The following is a 6,913-nucleotide window of genomic DNA, read 5'->3' on the forward strand; positions in this document are numbered from 1 at the left end:
TGTGTGTGCCCTTGAAGAGTGGAGTCTCTATTTCTCATAGCCCTTTGGGTCTCCCAAATGGAAGTTCTCTGAATTCTAAAGCCGAACATTCTGGGGGCACATCTTCCTGGTGTAGGATGCCTGGGCCGTGGAACCTGATGGGGGCTCAGAACCCCTGCTCCTTGGAGAGAACCCTGCAATTGCAATTATCCTCTTGTATGTGGGTTGCCCCCCTGGGGGTGTATGGGTTTTTACTATACCCATATACTAACCCCACTATACCCATGTTTCTGCCCCTCCTAGCTTATTTTGACTCCGTTAGAACTTCAGTTGGAGAAGATATTTTCTACTAGCTTTCCAGTCTCTCATTCACAGCTGTTCTAGATATAGTTGTAAAGTTTGTTCTCCTGTGGCAGGAGATGAGCTCAGGCTTTTCCTGCTCTATCATCTTGGCTACATACCCCCTTGTATATTTATATATTTATATTACTTACTTATATTCAGCTTTATGTCTCTAGAAGGTTGAGTTTGTTGTATATCTGAGTTTTATACACATTGAATGTTCTTGTAAAGTTCTACCATAATCCTATAAGATGTCCAAATAGATTTCTAGCAAGCTATTTTAACAAATACCAAAATGAAATGAACATTTTTAAATCATCAAGAAAAAAAAATTTTTTTAAATCTTGCCTTGCTCTAGTAAATAGCGTAGGATAAATCAGTAATGTATTGATATATAAAACACTTTTACCTGTTTTCAATGACTGAATTTTTGGAATATTTTGTTGTAGTGTATGGTTTGGGGATTTAGGGCACCTTATTTCATTTCAATTTGTCTCACCTCCTTGTTGTTGCTGTTGTTGAGTTGCTAAGTTGTATCTGACTCTTTGCAACCTCATGGACTGCAGCGCTCCAGGCTTCCCTGTCCCTCACTATATCCTGGAGTTTGCTTAAACTCATGTCCATTGAGTAGGTGACGCCATCCAACCATCGCATCCTCTGCTGTTCTCTTCTCCTTTTGCCTTCAATCTTTCCCAGCAGCATGACCTTTTCTAATGGGTTGGCTCTTATTGGCCACCTCTTATATAGATGGCCAAAGTATTGGAGCTTCAGCTTCAGCATCAGTCCTTCCAATGAATCAGTCCTTCCAGGGCTGATTTTCCATATGATTGACTGATTTGATCTCCTTGCAGTCCAAGGGACTCAACTCCTTATACCATACTAATTTTATGATAAACTGTTTTCTTTTCCCTATAACATATCATATTTTATCATAACATGGCATTTTATATATTCATTTTTAAGCTTGTTTACTGATTTATTTTCTTTCTCCCCAAATAGAAATGAACTCCATGAAAGGAGGGATAAGACTCTCCTATTTAGCACTCTCCCAACATGGACAGTTCTGGCACATGGAGAGCCTTCCTTGATCAATGTGCTCAGTCGCTTAGTCCTGTCTGACCCTGTGACCCCATGCACTGCAGCCCGCCAGGCTCCTCCGTCCATGGGGATTCTCCAGGTAAGAATACTGGAGTGGGTTGCCATGCCCTCCTCCAGGGGATCTTCCCAACCCAGAGGTTGAACCCAAGTGTCCTGCATTGTAGGCGGATTCTTTACCAACTGAGCCACCAGGGAAGCCCTCCTTGATAAATACTATGGACTAAATGAGAGGCTGGATAAATAGTTCAAATATGTGAGGGGATAAAAGGACACAAAAATTTTAAGAGAGATTACTCCTTCGCAGTGAAACTAAAAAAAGCAAGTAACTAAAGTTTGATGTACAGTTATGTTTTCTTTCTCCCCACATATTCTCTACAAAATTCAACACTGGCAGGAAACAAATGACTTACCATATTAGTAACATGAGCATATGATGTATAAGACATACCAGATCTTTTAAAAATTCTTACAACAAAGAAGTGTTTTGCCAGTAATTCAGTTAAATATAGATCCAGGCAACAGGTGATTTCAGGAAGTGGAAAAAAAACAAAACAAGATACCCAGGCTGCAGGGTTATTCTTTATACTCATAGGAACACTGCTCTTCACACACAGGAATGCTGCTGTTACAAGGGCTTTTCATTCCAACCAAAACACAATGACTAGCAGAGCTGCCTTTTAATTGGAACCTAAGGAAAAAAGGGTAGCAAGCAGGGGAGAAATTCCTGTCTCTCCATCTCTCCACTGATACATGCTCAGCTTTCTCACTTCAGCCTAAACACCATTTGGTTCTTAGGCTCAGAACAAGTTGGAAGTCTCGGTTCATTAGGGACCTGAATTTAGTAGCTGCCAGAAGTTCAGAAGCCAAATTATGCTGAAGTGTCATGGTGTCCTGTGACAGACAAAGAATCGGAATGTGCACACTTAATAGTCAAACAGACATCATATCCCAGTGTCACTTCAGGAGTTTCTGAACTCTGACTCGATTCTCCACTGTGCCCGAGACCCTCACCTGTGTGTCAGTGACAGACCTCTGGCATCCCTGTCATCTTTATTACTGGGTCCTGAGCAAGAATGGCTCCTGATTGGGGAAGCAAAGCAGATAACATCCAGAAATGAACCAACGTTGTTCTCACCACTATGGCTGTAATGGCCGAAAGAGGCTCACAGAGGTCTCTGCCATGCTGAAATGCCCAGATTATTATTGTATCCTGTTGTTCTTATGAAATCTGCTCATTATTATTGGGTGGCAGACTTTGTAAACATCAAAGATTCATTGGAAATTGTTTAACTACCATAGTGGCCAATGGCATTAGCTCCCACAGACTGAATTTTACCAAGAGGACTAGATCCAGAAACTAATAGTACTCCCTGAAACAGTGACATTGGCCATTATAATCCCCCAATCCAACACGTGGCTGATGCAACACGTGACTGAATTAGTTCTTATCCATACACTATTACAAATTCCACTTTTGATTGGTTTTTATTTTCCCGAAACAACCTTTGCCTGATTTATCACATTTCAAACAATTTTTATCCTATATGGCCAATATATGTCCTATATATATAGCAGATTTCCCAGAAAATTACATGCTCCTGCCTTCAAACTACTATCTCCCCATTTCCTTCAAGTTCTAACCATGAATTCAAACTCAGTGTCTATATTTATGGTTGTATTCAACGTTGAATCACATGTGGCATTTTCTTTATGTCCTTAATAGTGGTGCCCCCTTTCTTTCAAAACTGCTGGGTAGTCAGTCAGTCAGTCTGGGTACTTCTATTCCATAGGTCAGCATCCCTTTGTGGATTAACCCCAGAACCCAAGAGAGTCACTATTCATCACAGGGTCTGGCCTCCATTCTAAGATTCCCTCATCGCAAAAGAAGGATACTTTTATGCTAAGTTGGAAATGAAGTGGAAAGAGCATGTGTCCATTAAGGAGTGGGTCCAGGAAGTCAGCACATGCTTTCCCTAGGGAAAAATAACACAGGAGTGAGACATCCACATGGGGGAGAGACAGGCTGATCCTCAAACCAGATGAGAATATGGGCACCAGTACTCTGGGGGCTGCCCGGTTCCACTCTCACTGGGAGGAACAGTGCAGAGAAGCATCCTTCCTGACACCACAGCCAGGCTCACAGCTGTGAAATACTTCCTGCCCAGGACTAAATTCAGCCTTGTGTCTTGGGATGTGCTGACCAGACAGGATTTCTGGAGGTGGCTGGCATAGTGAGGAAAGAGCAGCAAAGTGCCTGTCAACCATGCGGAATAGTTTCTGCTGCATCCTGCACTGAAAGTCAAAGTGAAAGGCGCTCAGTCATGTCCGACTCTTTGCAACCCCATGGACTAAACGGCCCATGGAATTCTCCAGGCCAGAATACTGGAGTGGGTACCCTTTCCCTTCTCCAGGGGATCTTCCCAACCCAGGGATCGAACCCAGGCCTCCCGCATTGTGGGTGGATTCTTTACCAACTGAGCTATCAGGGAAGCCCTGTGCTTACTAGGGAGCTTAAAGATCTGACTTACAGAATGTGGATCTCAAAGATCTGCTTTGAGAATACCCATGTTTTACTGATAAGCAAACTAACTCCATGGGGCAGAGCTGTGAGTATGAACGATTCTCCAACACCTTGTCTGTGTTGCTTTCTACTAAAATATTCCAAAGACTACAAGCAGAATTTTCCTTTGTTTTCCAGGACTGGCTATGCAGGACAGAGCTGAGTGCTGGTGGGTTGTTCCACTCTTACACTTTCTAGAAAGCTCTCCTTTCTGGCCTCAACAGGGGACATCTTTGCCCAACTGTCATTGAACAGGCCTCTTGCCTAGCTTATTGTATGTCAGCCTTGCATCCCCCTTCATCTTTACTCCTGGCTTCTCCTCCAGGACTGTAAGCCTCTGCTTGGTCTGTATATCTCAGCCTGTTTCCTTCCCATTCCACAGCTAAATCAGTCATTTCAGCATAAGAAGGCAAGAGAAGCCATCAGGAACAAAATCTCCATAAAAGAAAAAAAGCTATCCACTTTGAGAATATATTGTATAGAGCAAGCATGTGTGCTAAGTCACTTCAGTCGTGTCTGACTCTTTGTGAACCTATGGACCGTAGCCCACCAGGTTCCACTGTGCATGGGATTCTCCAGGCAAGCATACTGGAGTGGGTTGCCATCCCCTCCTCCAAGGGATCTTCCTGACCCAGGATCAAACCTGCCTCTCTTATATCTCCAGCATTGGCAGGTGGGTTTTTTACCATTAGCACCACCTGTGTAGAGCAAATTTTGACTCAAATTGTAGCTGCCTCCATTCACAGCCCAATTGGTGTGTGCTCATGGCATCAGAACACATTTGAGTCTCTATCTTAACCATATGCAAGGTATTACAAATGAATTAAAAATAGGTCCTATTTCAGAATGAAAGCATAGAAAGTCTTGCACTCACATCCTCCCACGGACACACTTGAATCTATAGCTACATATGAACGATTTCCTCTTAAATCATGTGAAGACCTGGCTGAGTGACACATTGCCCAAAGTCACCTGGGGACGTCGAAGTGGGTAGGAGACCCCAGGAAACCATCTTACCATAAACCCTACCCCAAACATCAGTATGGTGTTCCACAACTAGGAGGACCTTTGAACCTCGAGTTTCTCCCTGAAGAGCAGGGATTTCAGACTCCACATCGGGCATTCCCACTTTGCAGACATACACTTGAGAGAGGAGCCTCCAATTATCTGGTTTTGAAAACCAATGGGATCACTTCCCAAGACCCACAAGATGGCAGCGATATGACAGGCCACTCTTAAAGGGCTCCTACTCAGAGTTGCCCACCCCAGAGCCCAGCTCATAGTCAGCCAATAGTGTCCAGACTTAAAGCGAAAAGGGTCATCTTCTTACATTCCAGCTGAGGCCTAAGGGGGAGGTATCTAATTAAGCAGATGTTTGGAGCCTCAAGCACCCCAAGAACAGACTGCTGCATGGCATCCTCATCCTGTTGCTGTGCTCCAGATCACTGCTGTCTCCGGGAGGGGAACTTTTCCATGTGTCTAGTGCTACTACTTTTTGTGGCTTCTTTCTTGGGAACATCTCTTCATCCATGGCTCATTTCTCTGGGGGGAGCTTGTGTTCCTGTTCTTTAATATTTGGTGTCACCCAGAAAGGATCTCATATCTCTATCTGGTGCCCCGATTTTTCAGACTGCTGCCAGGGGACACTTCAACACTTGGCTCTGGAGGCCAGTGGGACCTACCCTAGTGGGTGTCACAGGCCTGTAATCCATGGAGACAGAGTTTTTAAACACCATCCCCTGGCCACAGCAAGAGGCAACAGGCTCAGGAGCTTGGTTTTTCTGTGAAGGTTTTTAAACTGGTCATCCTGAGTTCTGCTCAAGGGGTGGGAATCTGACTAGGCAGGATCATGTTGTTGTTCAGTCACTCAGTCTGAGTTCAGTGTCTGAGCCTTTGTGACCCCATGGACCAGAAAAGAGTTTATACATTTGTCTGAAGCCCTAATGTCTGTGATGGTTACTCAGGGGGCACCTCCAGATTGGCTGGCTCTGGTGATCAGTGGAGGTTATGCCTGTGGTCCCAAAAAACTGTATGTATTTCACACTGTTAAAAGCTGATGCCTGACAGTCTGTCTTCCAGTCAGCCTGAATCTAGGTGCTGAGATCCTGCCTTTGGGTCACTGACATGGCTTGGCACATCCTTAACTGTTGGGAGCTATTAAAAATACAGTGGGTAGCTTGGCCAAGCACAGAGATTTGAGAGAAAATGAGGAGCTGAGAAAGAAAGAGTTGAACATGGTTTGTTTCCTACATGAAACTACTCCCTCAATACTGAGAGAGGTGGTCGTTTCATCTACTATAAAGACAAAGGAAAAAAAAAAACAGAGTTTTGCCAAGAGAACACACTGATTATAGCAAGCACCCTCTTCCAACAACACAAGAGAAGACCCTACACATGGGCATCACCAGATGGTCAATACTGAAATCTGATTGATTACATTTGTCACAGCCAAAGATGGAGAAGCTCTGTATAGTCAGCAAAAAGAAGACTGGGAGCTGACTGTGGCTCAGATCACGAACTCCTTATTGACAAATTCAGACCTAAATTGAAGAAAGTAGGGAAAACCAGAAGACCATTCAGGTATGACCTAAACCAAATCCTTTACAATTACACAGTGGAAGTGAGAAATAGATTTAATGCATCAGATCTAACAGACAGAGTGCCTGAAGAACTATGGATGGAGGTTCATGACTTTGTACAGGAGGCAGTGATCAAGACCATCCCCAAGAAAAAGAAATGCAAAAAGGCAAAATGATTGTCTGCAGAGGCCTTATAAATAGTTGAGAAAAGACATGAAAGGCAAAGGAGAAAAGGAAAGATATACCCTTTTGAATGCAGAGTTCCAAAGAATAGCAAGGAGAGATAAGAAAGCCTTCCTCAGCAATCAATGCAAAGAAGTAGAGAAAAACAGAAGAATGGGAAAGACTAGAGATC

The sequence above is a fragment of the Bos javanicus genome, chromosome 16, assembly GCF_032452875.1.
Source record: "Bos javanicus breed banteng chromosome 16, ARS-OSU_banteng_1.0, whole genome shotgun sequence".
NCBI classification, from domain to species: Eukaryota; Metazoa; Chordata; class Mammalia; order Artiodactyla; family Bovidae; genus Bos; species Bos javanicus.